The sequence below is a fragment of the Mangifera indica genome, chromosome 19 (assembly GCF_011075055.1).
Source record: "Mangifera indica cultivar Alphonso chromosome 19, CATAS_Mindica_2.1, whole genome shotgun sequence".
Taxonomy (NCBI): Eukaryota; Viridiplantae; Streptophyta; class Magnoliopsida; order Sapindales; family Anacardiaceae; genus Mangifera; species Mangifera indica.
In genome coordinates this window covers 3,992,584-4,012,148 of record NC_058155.1, presented here as the reverse complement: position 1 = coordinate 4,012,148, position 19,565 = coordinate 3,992,584, and the positions used below count along the sequence as shown (strand labels likewise).

Below are 19,565 nucleotides of genomic sequence, written 5' to 3'. Positions count from 1 at the left end.
AATATTAATTCTGGATGAGAATTTCATTAAATTCTACCAATCTCAGAATTCCCACATTTAACAAATATATATAATACAACGAATGCATCATCTATTCAACCCGTATTGATCTCAAAGTCACTTTATCCAGATAAAGTCTCTATTAAATTTGCAATAGGTCAAATATCTCACATTACATTAGTTTTGGGAATAACGTCAAAGTACTGGATATCCCTTTATATATTACTTAGCGTTGCTCTATAGTAAGCTGTAATGAATCCATCTGTCCCGAAGATTTCAAATTCTTGTCCCGAACAAGATCATTGATTACGAGACTCATATTCATGCATGGATATTATCTCTTTTCCAATTAAGAGAATTCAGCAGATTATTGATAGTCTCGACATGCAATGTGATAGTCCCTAGTCAACAAAATTACATGAAGTAGAAACATGTATTTCAAAACACCAATATGTGTTTTCGGGAGTCGAAATGTGGTATTACATGTCTTTATACGTCATAAGACGCATGAAACACATCTCATATACAAATCCAAGCATTACACTCTTCGAAGGACCCGAAAACAAATTTCACGCACAAAAATGCACTGGAAATAGGTCTTCACGCACTATCACGTGTCGAAATAAATTCATACGCTCATTCACATGTTGTGTTGACACTGCACGTGCCTCCACGCACCATAAAGAGTTTGCAACGCGCCTTCACACGCCAGGAATGAGTCGAACGCACTGTCATGTGCTGGTTAATGACTGTCACTCACTTGCACGTGCCGCCAGGCTCGAAATGAGGTTGTCACGTGCTTCCATGCACTCACATGTGTCGATCAACAATATGGTCAACTTTTTGATTGTTGACCGATCAATTGACTTGGTGGGCGTTGATTGATTCGGGTTTAACACAGTTGACTCAATGGGTTGACTCATTGACGAATGGGTCTTAACCAACCTATTGACCAATGGGTCGTATAATCGAGTTTCCCAATCCATTTTCGACCCGATTCTACGTGATGAACCCTATTTTTCTATCCTTCTAATTGGCCATTTTTCGATGACTTTCCGACGACATCACTATGGGGCTTGTGTAGCCTAGTCGACGTCTAGCCTTATCGTTCCAAATTTGGCTGTCTGGTTGGGTATTGGACATTGATTATTGCATCACATTTTTCTATTGTGAAGCCAAAGGTTATTTCTGTAATTTAATACCTCATTATTTTGTACAATATTTTAATTTACATTGGGCTCTTAAAACACAAATAAATGACACAAAATTTTTTTTAATTATATATTCTAATATTATTTATATAAAACAAATTATTTACATGATCGATGTATACTATCTTTTACTAAAAACAATGTTATAAAATTTTATTCTGTTTCAATAGGAATAAATTAGCCAAATATTGTGGGATATACAAAATAATGGCTAAGAAGAATTTGGAAAATTTCTTTTTGAAATGATGAATGTACCCTTCTAAAGAGGGTCTGTCCGAATCCAAAATAGTATTTATAATAATCATATATTTATTTTCCTTTTGATATTGTCAATTTTTTTCGTAATGAAATTTTTAATGAAAATATGATTTTCTACTTAAATTTTTTTGCATTTATCAGGTTTTTAGTTTGAATATGAATCAATCTCCATCAATATTTCATATATATATAAATAAAATTATTCAGCTCTATTCTAATAATTATATTCATACCCATATCTCATTGATATAGAGTTACCCAATCTAATAGTTAAAAAAAAAAAAAGTCAGATCATTTGACTCAATCTAATAGTTTCCCAATCTAATTAATAAACTCATGTAAAGGCTGGCTCGGTGAAGGGCGGTGTGTTGGGTAAGTAAAAATATTTGACTTAAAAAACGGTGCCATTCCATTTATAAAAGATTCAATTCAATTCTTTAAAAATAGAAATTTTATAGAATAAGTCACGAGTTAGCGAGATAAATGGTAGCAATTATAGTTATAATTAATAATTAAAATCAGATTATTTAACACCTCTTTCTATGTTTATTATATTATTGAATAATTAGATTATTATTATATACTTTTAATAGTTAAATTTGACCGATAAATTCTCTTTTCCAGTGAAGGTTATAAAACAGATATATTTATTCTATTGATTTTACAACTAGGGTATGAGAAAAATAACAAATCAATCTATCTAAAGGTGGAAATTTAAGCCCTCGGGACTGTTGGGCCTGTGGCCCATGATCCTGATCTAAACCATAGGGATTGAGCCCATATTTTCAACTTTGAATTATGAGAGTATGAGGCATCTTTATGTGCAATGTTATATACACCAAATTTTGAGTGTCTTATTCTGTATCTAAATGATTTAATATTATATGATTGAATGTTATTTTATTTTTAATTTAAAATTATTAAATTATGTGACATGATAACATATCATATAAATATTCAATTAAATATGTAAATTGAGTATACATAATTTTATTGTATTGTTATAGATTTTTTTGATGAGAAGTGTTGGATATTAAGACTTTGTCTAAGATATTGGAGAAGAATGGAGTTTCGTTACAGTACAATGTTGTATCAATTCATCAATACAAAACTTGAATACAAATCATAAAACTTGGAAATATTGACAGGAAATACACCAATAAACACTATTGAGATAGCATTAAACATTATCGAAGATTATAAATCCCACATTACAATATCAAATAGTTGATTAAGTTCAAAGAGATTCGTCGCAAGGTAGAATGATTCAATTATTGTTGTAAAACCCAAACTCTTTAACAGATTTATGTAGCGATTGTTGGAAAATGGGAACCTTCAAGAAACATATGGAACAACAAACCTTTTTAATTCACTATCACTGCCATTAATATACACCACAAAATAACCCTTTGGAGCTCTTGTAATACTTCTTCAAACTCATCAATTTTCTTTGGCATAGTCACTATACCAAAGGGACTAAAGAATTGAACTGAATAAAAATTGGATGTATAAATGGATATATATGAAGCTTGATAAATGTGCCATTGATTGAGGAGATAATATGTAGAGAAAGACAGGGAGGATTCAAAGTGGCAGAAGATGAACTTATTGGGGGGATTTACTTGCCACTTGGGAGGTTTAGTGGAAAGACGGTCAAAACCCTTGATTTTGTAAAACTAAATTTGTCAACCAAATGTTAGTGATTTGTCATACATTTTATCTATGAAGGGTATATGGGCAAGGTAGAAAGTGGCTTGGGCAGGGGTGCAAAGTGTGATTTTCAAATAATAAGAAGGGTCGAAGTAAAATGAAGTTAAGTTTTTCCACCATGGGGCGTGGTAAAATACCCATAAGTTTTTGTGTGCTAGAAGTGCATATGTCTCTAGGCTCCTAATGCTTCCAAAGGCAAGTTGTTGGATATGGAGCTTTATGTGAAGCTACTTGTCAAAGAAAACAAAAACTAGCTCTCCCCTACCCTAATTATGTGAAGGAAAAAGAAAAGACATTGCAACTTCAAATGAGTTGAATCGTCTTTTTTAAGTTGAATCAATTATACTTAATATGTGAAACCCTAAATTCAATAATTAGTTCTATAATCTGTACAACAAGTTAGTCAAGAGTTAATTTTGATATACCACCAATATAATTCAAACCTATAACTTTTTATGTTGTTGGATGCACGCACTCTTGGCCCTCAAGAGTTAAACCTATTTTATCTCTTCAAATTAATTTGTCAATAATTTTGATTAATTTTAGTACTTTTTTTTTAATGTGCTATTTTATTGCTTACTTAAAAGAAAGAAGTCACCTTTCAAAAAAAAAAAAATGTAGAATGTAATCAATATACCACGCTATTATTTGTCATAATATATTTACTTACAAAGAATTTCACATGTGTTGTCATATGTTAATTAAATTTATAATTAAAAATCACTTTCCTCTTTTAGTATTTTTGAAGAAGTATTTTCTAAAACCCCCTCACATGTTTCGTGAAGACCAAAATAATACAATCATAACACCTATTTCGTGGAAATTGTCTATTAAAGTTAATTGGGGCACATATTTATTTGATATTTCACTTATGAATTAGGGTTTATTTTTGTATTTTTTTTGAGGTTGAATTGATGAGATTTTGAATGCTAGATTTTAATTGAGTTTAGGGATGAATTTTATGCTTAGATTTTGATTGTAAGATGAGAATTTTATTTAAAATTTGTGGGGGGTGAATAAGTAATGTTTTAAGGTTTTTTGGATGATTAAAAATTATATATATATATATATTTGAAAGTGTGACTTAATAGGTTAGGGGGTATTTAACAAATTTAATTAAAGGGTAAAAAAGGTCTTTTGATACTGAATAAATCATTAATTTACAGATTTTAATGAAACAGTTAGGTTCTTAGAGTCATTCAATGCAAAATTAACCACAAACTGTCAATTTTATCTCTTGAAATCTAAAAAAAAATTATTTTTCTAACCATCTGTTAAATTTAATAAAAAATTATTAAATTTTTTTATAAAATTATTAGAAAGACAAAAGTTTTTTTAAGTTAAATAAAACTTTGCACTAATTTTTTAAAAATAATTTTTATTATAATTTTATTTAAAAATAATAAAAATTATTAGTGCAAAAATAAATAGAGTGATAACGCCATATAATTCTATGTTTGAAAGGTGAATTATAATATTTAAACATGTGAAAAATGTTAATGAAATTTTTAAAAAGTATAAATATTAAAAATTTCAATATACTCTTTAACTGTTTTAAAAATTATAACTATTTTTTTTTTAAACTAAATAAAATGCAGTAAACTAGACATGTAAACATCATATTACAAATAATATGAACTATAATTACATTTTTAAAATATATTGGGTAAATATGATAGTTTTCAAAACAAAATGGAAAAATATCTAGTAATTATTAAAAGGGAAATTATAAAAAAGAGGCAAAAGTAAGGGGGTTTAAGCGAGATTATCCAAAAAATTCAGATTAAAGCAAAAATACCCAACTTTTGTGAAATATCGAAACTACCCCTATATATCACTGTGCAAATCCAAAGAAAAATCGCCCACTGTCCCACTGTCCACTGTCGTCTCACTGTCAAACCGATTTTCGACGATTTTTTTGCTTTCCAACGACCGAAAATGGTCAAGAAGGTTAGTATATCTTCCGTAATCTTGTTTGAATCAAGTTATTGTTCATATTATTGAGATTTGAGTGAGATTTTGCTGTTTGAAACTTTAGGGTTTCGATTTTGAACAATACTTAATATGTTTCGATTTTTGGCTGTTTTCGTTGAATTTGTTGAGGGGTTTTGTGTTATAGCCTATGTAGATTTGATTTGTGTTGAAATTGGAGGCTGAAATGACTGATTTTTGGTCAAAAAATGCATCCGAAGCATTCGACAGTCTGACAGTGGGAACAGTGTATCCCACTGTTATGACGAACACTCCCACTATGACAATGGGTTAGGGGGTTTAAGTGGTTTTTTTAAAACATTAGGGATTTGGTCGTCATAGATTAGTCCACTGTGGGCGTTTTTGAAATTTGCCATGTGATAATGGGCTACGGGTGAATAGCGTGGGTTGGGGTGAAAATTTACTTTTTTGAAACTGTAAGGATGGTAATAAATTCGAAAATTACTGAAGGGGGAAGAGATAAATATTGGACCTATTTGTAACATAAATTTTCTCAAGGGGTAAATTGATATTTTTCAAGTCTAGGGTTTCTCGACGTGTAGTTTTCGAATTTTATATCCGTTTTTTCTGTTTTAAGATTTTTCAATATGTAGTTTTCGAATTTGAGATTAAGTTTTTCGATTTTTGTGCCTTCTGGACACAGTTTACGATGTAATGAGCTAATTTCACTCAATATTTCAGTTTTTTCATTTATAGGATATATCGACTCGTACTTTTGAATTTCTATTTTGTTTTTCCGAATTTTGCCGTTTTATGATATATCGATTCGTATTTTCCAGATTTTTGAACGATTTTTCGATTAGTGATATTCTTATGTATTTTAACTGATAGAGTTCGAATTTTAATTCCATTTTTTCAATTATTCACATTTTAGGGTATATCAACGTATAGAATTTGAATTTCATTTTCGTTTTTTCAAATTTCATCATTTTAGAATATATCGACTCGTATTTTCTAGATTTTGGAACAATTTTTCGATTGTTGTCATTCTACGATATTTCAACGTTTAAAATTCGAATTTTAGTTTTATTTTTTCCAATTTCACCATTTTAGGATATATCGACTTGTATTTTCCAAATTTTGGAACGATTTTTCTATTGTTGTCATTCTAGGGTATTTCAACATTTAGAATTCAAATTTCAATTTCGTTTTTTCGAATTTCATCGTTTTAGGATATATCGACTCGTATTTTTCAAATTTTCGATTGATTTTTTGATTGTTAACATTCTACGGTATTTCAACGTATAGAATTCGAATTTTATTTTTGTTTTTTCGAATTTCACCATTTTAAGATACATCGACTCGTATTTTCTAAATTTTTGAAGAATTTTTTGATTGTTGCTATTCTAGGGTATTTCAACGTTTAGAATTCAAGTTTCAGTCTCGTTTTTTCGAATTTCACTGTTTTATGATATATCGACTCGTATTTTTCAAAATTTTGATTGTTAACATTCTGTGGTATTTCAATGTATAGAATTCGAATTTCGTTTTCGTTTTTTTGAATTTCAACGTTTTAAGATATATCGACTCTTATTTTCCAGATTTTGGAACGATTTTTTGATTGTTGCCATTCTAGGGTATTTCAACATTTAGAATTCGAATTTTAGTTTTGTTTTTTCAAATTTTACCGTTTTAGGATATATCAACTCGTATTTTTCAGAATTTCGACTGATTTTTTGATTGTTAACATTCTATGGTATTTTAACGTATAAAATTTGAATTTCATTTTCATTTTTTCGAATTTCACCGTTTTAGGATATATCGACTCGTATTATTCAGATTTTTGAATTATTTTTTGTTTGTTGAAATTCTAGGGTATTTCAACGTATAAAATTTGAATTTCAGTTTTGTTTTTTTGTTTTAACTGTTTTACGATCTTGAAATCTTATTTTTAAAATTTTGTGATCACTTTTTTTATTGTTTTGTATTTTTTATCTTTTTATGATTTTTCTATAAAAACATTTGTTTACATATTTGCTATTTATGAATGACTAACGAATTTTGCAAATTTTCGTAGGATATTTCTCGCAAAAGAAAATGTGTTGAAGGCAAGCTACGAATCCCCGATGAGTCCAGATACTTTCGGACAGATCTGATATGTCGTGCATAGTGCACAATATTATCTAGGATTACGTCTACACTGACCCCGGATCAGCTACGACTATTTGAGAGGACATGTTTCAGGTATTTTCTTCGTTTATCGGAGACCAAATTCTTTGGGATATTGGGTCATTCATTTCTACTATGGTAGCTACATCAATTCTCTGTCAGAGACAAGTTTTGGTTTAGGATTAGCGGGGTTGATATTCGTTTTAGCCTGTTTAAGTTTGCTTTGGTGACGGGTCTTTCGTTTAGTCGACGCATTGATATCTCTTCATATATTCCTCACTCCTTCAGACATAGGATTAGAGATACGTACATTCGAGGTTGTCCAAAGGTGCAGTATCATGACCTAGAGCATGTTTTCTTGTCGAAGCCATGGGGGGATGACAATATTGATGTTGTCAAGATGTCCTTATTGTATGTTCTTTATATGGTTTTGTTGGGGAATGATCGACGAAAGAAGGTGTCTTCAGAATATTTACAGTTGGTTGATCGTTTGGACGGGTTTAATTCCTACCCCTGGGGTATCCCCGTGTGACAGATGACATACGAGTCTGTGTCACAGGCGAGTGACAGAGTATGCTCCGGACGGATGCTTGAGATACATAGATACGACCTCTATGGATTTTCTTTCGCATTTCAGGTTAGTTTTAATTTATTGATTATATATATTAATTGGAAAAAAATATGAATTGATTTATTTAAATCATAAATGATTATATTGCAGTATTGGATATATGAGACTTTGGACACGTTATACGATTGGATTAACCTTGTTGATCTCTATACGTCCCCACGGATGTTTAGGTGATGTACACAAGACACCCCTAGTTGGACTCATATAAGTCGTATTTTCACTGGTGATCCGGTATGTACTCGTTAATTAATAAGTCGATTAATTCATTATATGTTACAATTATTTTGACTTATATATCTTCATCATTAGGAGGATGTCACATTCCCCCTTCGTCCATCACCGATCGAGGAGGGTTTACCATGGTATGCTGAGATTCGTGAGTACACTGGTTTACCCGATGTTGATTACTCCTCATCTTCTTCGGTTCCTCTTGCGACCAGAGACAGAGCTTCTTCAGCCTTAGGACCTTCAGATATACCCATCGAGACTTCTGAGACACATGAGGAGCCTATTCAGCCTCCTGTTATGGAGCAGCCTCTATGTTCCCCTATAGTTCAAAGTCCACGAACGACAGACCATCGTGGAGTGGAGGACCGTACTACCCATCATACCATCGAGCAGTGTCCCCTATTCGTATCACCTAGTATTTCTACATTAGATGTTACATTAGTGCACTAGCGTGCTACAATTTTACGTGAGATATCAAGTTTTCGTGACGATATCTCTTCCCAGATGACTCGATTACGTGATAATATGACTCGATTATAGGATCATATGGCTTGTTTGGAGGACATCGTCACGCGTACATATCCAACCCCTGTTGCTTAGGTTGTAAAACCACTTCTAATTTATTACTTATAAAAAATGTCTACAGTGTTATTATTCTGACAATTATTATTACATTCGTACGGGAGAGGGACGACGATATCTGACCGACATCTCCCATTGATACCGCAATACCATCCCATCAGCCACACGAGGTCCGTATGACATTTCAAATTTATATTTAATGTTAAATATCGTTATTATATTATAGTATTGTTATATATGAAATGTCACTTATTAAGTTATTATTACTATTATCTTAGGGTAGTCGTCAGGAGGAGGCACCGATTAGCCCTTCTGTTGCATCACCTGTCCGAGCTGAGGTATGTCACTTATCAATGGAACTTTATTTTATGATTGTTTGGTTATCGATTAATATAGGGTATATATATTCGTATAGGGTCTCTAGTTGCTTCAGATCCTCCACTTAAGGTATGATAATTATTATAGATATTATATTTTATATGAAATATCATTTACCATTTTATCCTTTTCATGCATATAGGGAACCGGCATTGATATATTATCGATCGAGGGTTCTCCCCGAACACCTTCCCCGAAAGTTGAGGTTAACGTTTTTTAAAAAATGTCATTGATCGATTTGTCTTTTCAATTATATTGTTTATTTAATGATGTTTTGACTCTTTTTCAAGACGAGCGATTATGGTTACTTGCTGATATCCCGAGTTTAACCAAAAAGATAGTGGATATTAGTTCACAGGAGGAGGACTTCCAAGAGGACGTTTCTGAGGTCATCCATATTGAGGTATATCAATTATACTTAGTATATAAATATTCGTATATATTAGTCACTGAAATGTTCAAAATTACAATTTTACAGTTCACCGAGAGAGCATGCGTGGTGGACTTGATCGTGATTCAGGATTCTCCAGCTAAACCTCTTCCCGCATACATGAAGAAGGTAAAATAAATCGATTAATGCTAATTGTTACGTAGGATGGAATGATGAATTAATTATTTTTTGGGATCATGCAGCTGATTCGTACAGCACGTGGTCGGATCATCTGGAAGGGTTTGTTGGTCCATACCCCGTATACAAATCCACTCAAAAGGAGGGTAAAATGGTAACTTAGGACTATTTCATCCTCTACCTCTGAGCGCGAGGAATCTTTCCTCACGTGGTACACTAGAGCTATGGCTTCCGACACACATGATATCTACTTCATCGGATCAAAGTCAAAGGACAGTTTTTGGCAGCTTGTGGTAGAGTTGCACGAGTGGCTGATCAACGATGTAAGTTGTCTATACTATATAATTCGGGAAAAAGTTTGATATATTTATCAATAACTAACACATGTGAACTTGTTTATACCATTTTAGCATATGGATTCTTTTTTGGCTTTATTACATCGACACTAGGACAACCACCATGCGACTATTTCACAGCGTTGGATGACTGCCCACACATTCTTCGGAGGCCATATTGAGATGGCTTGAAAGAGTTGGCAGACCACACCGTTTGAGGAGTTTGAGTTTTCGAGGCTCTTCAAGAGGATGGTTGAGGCGCTGCGTACACCTTGGGATTGTTGTACAAACCATGGGGGATGGTCGATTAGGTATAGTATATATGTATTTTCATTACATTGAATTAGTCTATAATTAACTAAAATTTGTCACTGTTTATAGGTTTACATCTCTATAAACTTCGACGACGCACATTGGGTGGCCGGAGTTATAGATTTTCGTGAGTGATCGACTACAGTATAAGATTCAGATGTACCATATTCAGGGAATATGGGGTCTCTTGAGCAGCGCATATGATCGTATATGACATTCATACCCACGTTATTAGAGGCGATGAGTTTTTGGACCGCTTCTGGATAGACTCCATGATGTGATTCTCTCGCTTTATATCGAGCAATTGATGTCCCTTAGCAAGGACTGGGCTCCGGTGATTATGGCGTGTTTATGTTACGTTTTTTTTAGTGTTTGACATTGTCACGAAGCATCGATTTTCCTCGAGAGTCATCTACCTCTATGCGTCGACGTTTAGCGTCGCAGTTGTATTTTTACTATATTAAGTAGCTCACGGATGTATATTTAGTTAGCTCATTGTTTATTTATCGTTCTTCATATGTTCGTATGTATATATTTATTATATGTGCGTATGTGTACGATGTACTTTATCTGTCATTATATATAGATATGTATTTGATTTCATTTTATATGTGATTTGAGTGATGTTACTATCCAGCAACAATAGAAAAATTCTTCGAAAATCTATAAAATACGAGTTGATATATCATAAAATGATGAAATTCAAAAGAATGAAACTGAAATTCGAATTGTAAAAGTTGAAATACCCTAGAATGGCAACAATCAAAAAATTCTTCAAAAATTTGGAAAATACAAGTTAATATATCGTAAAACGATGAAATTCGAAAAAATAGAACTGAAATTTGAATTCTAAAAGTTGAAGTTGAAATACCCTAGAATGACAACAATCGAAAATTTTTTCAAAAATTTAGAAAATACGAGTCGATATATCATAAAACGGTGAAATTTGAAAAACGAAACTGAAATTTGAATTCTAAAAGTTGAAATACCCTAGAATGGTAACAATCGAAAAATTCTTCAAAAATCTAAAAAATACGAGTCGATATATCGTAAAACAGTGAAACTCAAAAAAACGAAACTGAAATTCAAATTCTAAAAGTTGAAATACCCTAGAATGGTAACAATAAAAAAATTCTTCAGAAATCTAAAAAATACGAGTCGATATATCGTAAAACGATGAAATTTGAAAAAACAGAATTCGAATTCTAAAAGTTAAAATACCTTAGAATGGCAACAATCGAAAAAATCTTCAAAAATCTGGAAAATACGAGTCAATATATCATAAAACGATGAAATTCAAAAAAACGAAACTGAAATTCGAATTCTAAAAGTTGAAATACCCTAGAATGACAACAATCAAAAAATTCTTCAGAAATCTGAAAAATACGAATCGATATATCATAAAACGTTGAAATTCGAAAAAACCTAAAATTTTATTTATAATGCTCCTACAATGTTTAATATCAAAATGCCCCCCAATTTTAATAACATTTCATTTGACCCCTCAATTATCTATTCTTAAAATTTTATTGAGAAATTTATAATGCTCTTACAATGTTTAATATCAAAATAGCCCCCTAATTTTAATAAAATTTCATTTAACCCCTCATAATGAGTGAGGAGGGTTTATATAAATGAGAGGAAAGGTAATTTTGGTATTTTAGAAAAAGTCATGGGCATTTTTGCTTAGGAATAGTGAATTTGGGCATTTTTGCTTGAAAATAGTGACTTTGGGCATTTTTGCTTAGTGGGAGGGTATTTTAGCCATTTTCTATAATTTCCCTTATTAAAAAAAGTTTACACCCTAAATACTATTCACAATTTTCCAATAAAGATATTATTATATTATTTTAAACTTAAAGATAAAATATACTTAATTACATCTTATTATAATATTTGGATACAATTATATAAATATTTTTAATTGGTAAAATTAATAGTTGATTTTAGTAAATAGATTAAAAAAAAGATTTTATTTTCTATAGTCAAGGACTGTGTGGTTGTTATTAAACAAAAATTACTTTGGTAATCTAACTTTTATTTTTTATTTTATTTTGTTTGGTTTATGACAAATAATATAGATAATAATTTGATTATCATATTCACCTTAAGTATTAAAAGATTATCGATGTAATTTTAATTTTATTATAATTATACTCTTATTTATTAATTTTTTATGACAAAAATAGCCTCAATTTTAATTAATATAACAAGTAATATAATGCATATTTTAGATTAATTACACCCAAAAATATTTAAGTAAAATAAAGTATATTATTTTATTACCTCTAATCAAATACAATAATTATTTATATCTATCAATTCTTATTTATTAATTTTTTTATAAGTAATATAAAGAATATATTAGATTAATTACACATAAAAACATTTAAGTAAAATAATATATTAGTATTATTTTATTACCTCTGATCAAATATAATAATTATTTATACCTCTTAATTTTATTAAACATAGTAATCATTTATATCAAATAATATTTTAAATAATCTATATTTAAAGTAATTTTTCAATTTCTACAATAAAATATTATCTAAATTAAACGTCCTCTTATAACAATATTCAACTAAAGTAAGAAACAGTTATTTGGCCCTTTTGGATTGAGATATTTCTTGATAACCCAAACCAAATAGATTGGGTTTGGGTTCCATTTTTCTTGCCTACCTAACCACCCATGTAGCTATTACAAACCAAAAACTAGACCACTTTGCTTTGTTTACATGTCATTGTTACTCGAAGAATTCGTTGATCAATTCTCGTTTTCTTTTTCTTCTTCAACAAAATAATAATAATAATAATAAATATAAAACAAATCTTAAAGTATCAAAATCAAAACCTAGAGATTCGTCTACAGAGAAAAAATTGAACCCAATCGAGAATCGAAGTCTCAAATTATCATGCAATTAAAGCCCTTAAATACCTCTACAAAAACTCTAATGTTTTTCTTTACATTCTTATTCCTCTTCTTCTCAAGCTTCCTTGAATTTCCTTCTGTTTGGACCTGAATTCATGAACAGCAACACACAAATTCAAGTTTTCCTTTTGTTAATTCCACACTAGAGCCTTTCACTGATATGTTAAGTGTGTTCAAGAAATGGGATTTTAAAGTGGGTTGTGCCCAATTTAGAGAGAAATACAAGAGTCAAACTGGGTCGAAGGCGGGTTCTAGTATGTCTGGTTCGATACAGGAATATGTTGATGGGAAATGTGATGGATTGAAATGGGAGAATGTTAATGTTTAGGTTAAAGGGTGGACTTGGATTCCTGATAATTAGGATAATTTGTATTATTGTCAATGTGGGTTGAGTTGTCTGTGGACTAAATCTTTGGTTCTTGTTGATGAATTTGACACCTTATTGTTTGAGACCATTACACCTCTGCTTTAGGTATCCATTCTTCAACATAATCTTAAAAAGTTTTATGCTTTTTGTGCTTTTTTGCAAATTTTGAGGTTAGTGATTCAGTGATTACTATTGGAGACTAAAGTCTCTTATCTAATAAATACAATATAAGCAGGTGGTATATAAGTGTGAGAGATTAAACCTTAACACAAGTCAATTAGTTTTGTATAATATGAGTTTTAATCTTTACACTTATAGGTCTAATAAATTTCTGATATGGTATCAAAGTACAAGTCAGATGACGCGCTTAATAGCCTAAAGTGTTCCTGGATACCATCTAAACAGACTTAACTAACAACCTATAACCTAACATCGTAAAATGTTTTTGAATACAAGTAACAATGTACCTGTCCAAACGGACTTAGTTAACAACCTATGACCTAATAGCCTTATGTTTTTTGATACAAGTGACAACAACCTATGACCTAACAACTTAATGTTTTTGGATACAAATAACAATGCACCTGTCTAAATGGACTCAGCTAATAGCCTATGGCCTAAAAACCTAAAGTATTCCTGGATAACAACTTATAGCCTAACAGTCTAAGGTGTTTCTAGATACAAGTGGCAACGCATTTGTCTAAAATAGACTCAGCCAAATGGTAGACCTAATAGCCTATGATGGTTACAGTTGAGGGAGAGTATTGGATACTAAAATCCCACTTCTAATAAATACAATATAAATAAATAGTGTGTAAGTGTGAGAGACTGTTTTGTGTAATATGAGTTTTGATTTTCACACTTATAGACCTGGTATACTCTTGACAATTAGAATTGGTTGAGCTAATGATTGCATTGTAATGTTGAAATCTTTAGGATGATATTTGAATTGTGGCCATGAAGTTTTGATTTGTGATATGAATTTGAATCAATTGCTAATGGTCGGGAGGTTGATCAAAAAGTATAGTTTCAGCAAACCAGACTTCGTCGTTACGGTGTCGTTCTGCAGCTATGCATATCTCATTGTTAATTGCATTACGTTTTGCATTTTGTTTGAATTAGATTTTATTTGGTTTTAAGTAAATTGTTACAACAGAATAAAAAAGGCAACTGACGTGGTTGTTAGCTAGTTATGAGCTATTAAATAGTTTTGTGAAAGAATCCTTTTAAAAGATGCATGTAACAGATTTGGAGATTATGAAACATATAGTGTTTATTGTCTTCTTTATTGGTTCTCTATATTCTTAGCTTCTTCTCTCTAGAATTCTTTTGGTTCTTGTGTTGAATTTGTACTAGAGTTTATCAATCTGTTATATATTTATATCATGAAATCTAAATTCTTTTATGGATTTAGAGGATAATGTATGTAGTAATGACATGGTTTAGGTGGTCGATTTTTTCTTGGTGATTTGGCCAAATTCTGGAGTTGGTGGATAATAGTATTGGCAGGTTTTGATCCACATCTTAATTTATATGTTAATCCTTTCGGTTTGGTTTTACGGTCTTATTCCTCTAAGCTTGCGTCAGTCTATTTGGCTTCAAAGTAAGATTAGAGTAGCACTATGCTTTCAAAGTTTAATAGACCTAGGATAGCATTTTAAGGCATTGACAATAGACACCGGTTTTTCTTATGGAAAGTTTTAGTTTGCATGTTTGGGATCTTCCATATATAGAATATATGTGATTTCTAATAACTTATATATTAGCATAAAAAATTACCTAAGTCAATCATAAGGTATCATTGTACATTTTGTTGATTTTTTTTGTCCTTTCCCTTTTCATCTGCAGTGAATTTTGGGCCTCTGACAAAAGGTATAGGTGCCTAATCCGCCTTTGCTTCTTGTGCCATATGTATAGACTTTTCTGAGTCAACAGAAAAACTTCTATATGTTTTTTGTTATATATAATGCAGTATGGCGAGATGTTAGATGACTTTCTTACCTAGTAGGATGAAGAAGTCAAATGGTATTGTGATCACAAGCCTTACATCTCATCATGTATTAGAGAAATTTTTGTCATTTTTACAACATTCCACAACGCTCAGAGTAGACTGAAATATTCATTTGATTGAAAGAGTAAAGATCCTCATATAACATTGGTATTGACAATGTTGTTTAATATAACAACTTACTGGTTGCTATCGTCATGATGTTCCATCTGAAGTTTTTGTTTTGTGGTTTTCAACTGTTAATATTTTTATAAGCATTGTCCAACATCCAAAGAAATGTTTGTTTTGTGTTGTGTGTCATCATTATCTACCATTTATGCTAGCAAACTTTAATGCATTCCTTAAATGTTTTCAGAGACGGAAAGGGGATCCACTTCGAGTGTACATGGATCTTGAAGCTGGTAGAAGGCGTTCAGGTCTTGAGGACATATTTATTAGTTATCATGCTAAAGATGATGTGCAGTCAACTTATGCTGGTGCACTCTTTCACAATGGTCGAAATTATCAGATCTCATCTTACAAGAACAATGTGTAGTGTTAGCTAAAGTTATTTGCTTCTTTTGATAGTTTCCACTGATTTTTTCAACAAAAAATTCTTTCAAGTTTTTTTCTATTTCTGAAGGATACACTCGTTTATTGGTCTTCATCACGCTGCCATCCTCAAAGAAATCGACTGGCCCAAAATCTCCTGAGCTTGCTGCCTCACTATTCGTTTGGCAAGTGCTTGAACAATGTTGGTGGCCCAGACATGGCCCTTTCTATCTATCCTGACTGCAAAAATTATGCCAGCGTCAAGCCAAGACGGTGGGATCATTTACATTGTGCCATGTCTAACTACAAATTTGTAGTAGCTATCGAGAACACCATGACAGAGAGTTATGTGACAGAGAAACTATTTTACGCTCTGGATTCTGGTTCAATTCCCATCTATTTCTGAGCCCCAAATGTTTGGGATTTTGTCCCACCACCCTCAATAATAGATGGAACTAAATTCAGGTCCTTGGAATCATTAGCTTCTTATGTTAAGGGCCTAGCTAATGACCCTGTGGCCTATGCAGAGTACCATGCTTGGAGAAGATGTGGTGTCTTGGGTAACTATGGAAAGACTCGTGCAGCAAGCCTCAATACATTGCCTTGCCGGCTGTGTGAGGTTGTTAGCAGAAAAGGTGGGAGAAATGCAAGACCTAAGTGAAATTTTGCCTATGTTTAGTTTGTTTGGGTTTGCTTCTGATGGTAGAATGATTGTTGGTGGAAGGTGTACACAGGCTAGATTGAGAGGATATACACAGAAAAGGTTGAAAAGAATACAAGTGGTTCTTTTACATTGAGAGAATGCCAACATTAGCCTAGAACTAACATATTCATATAAATTGTTGAAATTGTATGTCTTCAAAGGGTGAAAACGGGAGGGAATTGAATATTGTACGAAAACAATAATATTAGTTCTTGGAAATTACATGATCGATAGTATGTTTGAAGCTTACAATATTAAATGGTCAGTCAAATGCATCCATCTCTGTTGTCCTTCATAGTAAAATTTACAATCAATGACAGAAACACTAAATTACATGTAAGGGGCGAAATTACAATGTTTGTTCAGTGAATAAGGAACACTAAAATATAAAACTTTACATAAAGTTTCAAAAGAAACAATAATTTTAAATGATGAAATCTCATATCCATAGGTCTCCTTTTGAATCCAATGATGAGAAGTACCCATTTTTTGAGAGCTTTAATCTGTTTCTTCAGGGCTTCTTCTTCCCCTTCAACAGGTTTCTTTTTCTCTCAAGGTGAAAGATTAGGAGTATTATTTGCCAGAAAATTCTTAATTTTGATTTTAAAAAATGGGTTAATTGAGTAGTTCAATGATAATTTATAAATAGACTTATAATACCCTTAAGGACTTCAATATTTATTGGACTATTGATGAAGTTTAATAACTTATTACATATTGGTTAGGCATATTCTTCAAAACTATAACAATTTTGTTAATTGAAAACGGTTATTCAAAGAGATTTCAGGGAAGGAAGATATGTTACTTCAATGTAGATTATTTCAACAACGTTACAAATTCAGATTGCATAACATATCAAATATTTCTATACTCCGTAATTTATTAATTCAATATTTTATAACTTTTGTATAAATTATGCAGATTCAAATTGCATAATTACATTTGTTCATATAAATGACATCTAAGCTATACACTTTGGGGGCGTTTGATTTGGATAATTTTTTATTATCAAAATAAAAATATTACCTTAAAGATGAATTACTTAGAAGATTACTAAATATAAATGATTACTATGTTTAATAAAATCTGATAGGTATAAATAATTATTATGTTTGGTTAAAGGTAATAAAATATTACTAATAAACTATTTTACTTAAATACCTTTGAATATAATTATTTTCAAATATTTTTTATATTATTTATCGTATTAATTAAAAATAAATTTATTTTTATCTCAAAAAATTAATAAATTATAATATAATTATAATAAAATCATCATACTTAAAATACCCTCATTCCTCCTGGAATGACCTATTTATTCTTGGAACAACTACTAGGATTTTGGAATAGGCAAAACAAAATCTTTGAAACGATTATTTTGCTTTTTATGAAACATAAAACAACAGTTCTGTGCTTGAAATGACCTTTTTTTTCTGTTTTGTTGACAAAAATATATGTTGATCTATAATGAAACGCCTATTAATTGATCTTAGAACTTTAAGTTAATACATTTTCAAGTATAAGCTACAGATTTGGGTATCTATACAAAATCGTCAATTCACACAGTAACCTAAATCTTTCTATTTCCTGGCTATCCTTACCTCTCATAGGAAGAGAAAATCTTCTTGCGTCATTTTCCCACATTAACCTAAATAACATTTTCCCCCCAATCAATAATTCTACTATCAAATTCATCCATTATATTAATGCAAACAACATTGATCTTTGCTTCAATTTTATAAAAATAAAAATAAAAGCATCCAAATAATAGACATAATACAGGTCCTTAAGCACACAGCCAAATGCAAGTGCATATTAAGCTTGAATTCAAATATGCTTTCTTTGTTTAGAACAGACATTAGTACCTCAGCAGCTTCCCTTCTCATAAAATTTGAATTCTTTAGTTTTCATCCATCTTCATCATAAAATTATGCAGCAACATACATTATCTTTTGCCCCATAATTGTCTCTAGGGCTCAGCACAGTTATGGCTGCCACATCCAAATCAGAATCATTTGCACTAAACTCTTCCACTTCTTCCTCATGTTGAACTCCATGCAATGCAGAACTTCTCACATCCAAATTGATGATAGAGCAAAACAACAAAGGTGTATCAATAATCATGATCAAACAACTGATATATGAAATGAATCAAATCAACTCACGTATATGTAAGATTACTTATATTCTATTTCCACCTTGTCATCTCTAGATAACCATATAAATATTGATGGTCATCTTTTTGCAAAAAGAATACAGAAATTTGATCTTACTTATAAACAAAACATTAACAGAACAACGGTGATAGGTACCTGAAGCAATTCCAGCAGCAACCTTCCCTTGTAAACGACACTCAATGCTGTAAAGCTTTTAGTTCTGTTATATTAAGACAGTTTCACGGCAATAATATTCTGTACTCCTTACTGCTCTCATCTTCATTCCAGCAATGCATACTCAACATCATCATGCCACAATCTAATCACAACAGTCATAACAAAAATTAACAATACAAAATCAATAATATAAAATTCCAAATCAACTAAGAAAAAAAGAGATATTCTTCTTCATTAACTGGAAGTGCATTACAAAGTCAAATCACCAATTTTAGTAATTACATGAACTCAGGATCTCTTTCTTCTTACAAAATGCAGAAAATACCCAGAAACGACAATAAGCAAAAATAACTGACCTCTGGGCTTTCGAGAGGCCT

The 19,565-nt window shown here is 31.3% G+C and overlaps 1 pseudogene; it reads left to right on the top strand.

Annotated features, from left to right (window-relative positions):
* Window positions 1-13,229: 13,229 nt before the first annotated feature.
* On the top strand, window positions 13,230-17,027 carry LOC123202549 (annotated as a pseudogene).
* Window positions 17,028-19,565: the final 2,538 nt, after the last annotated feature.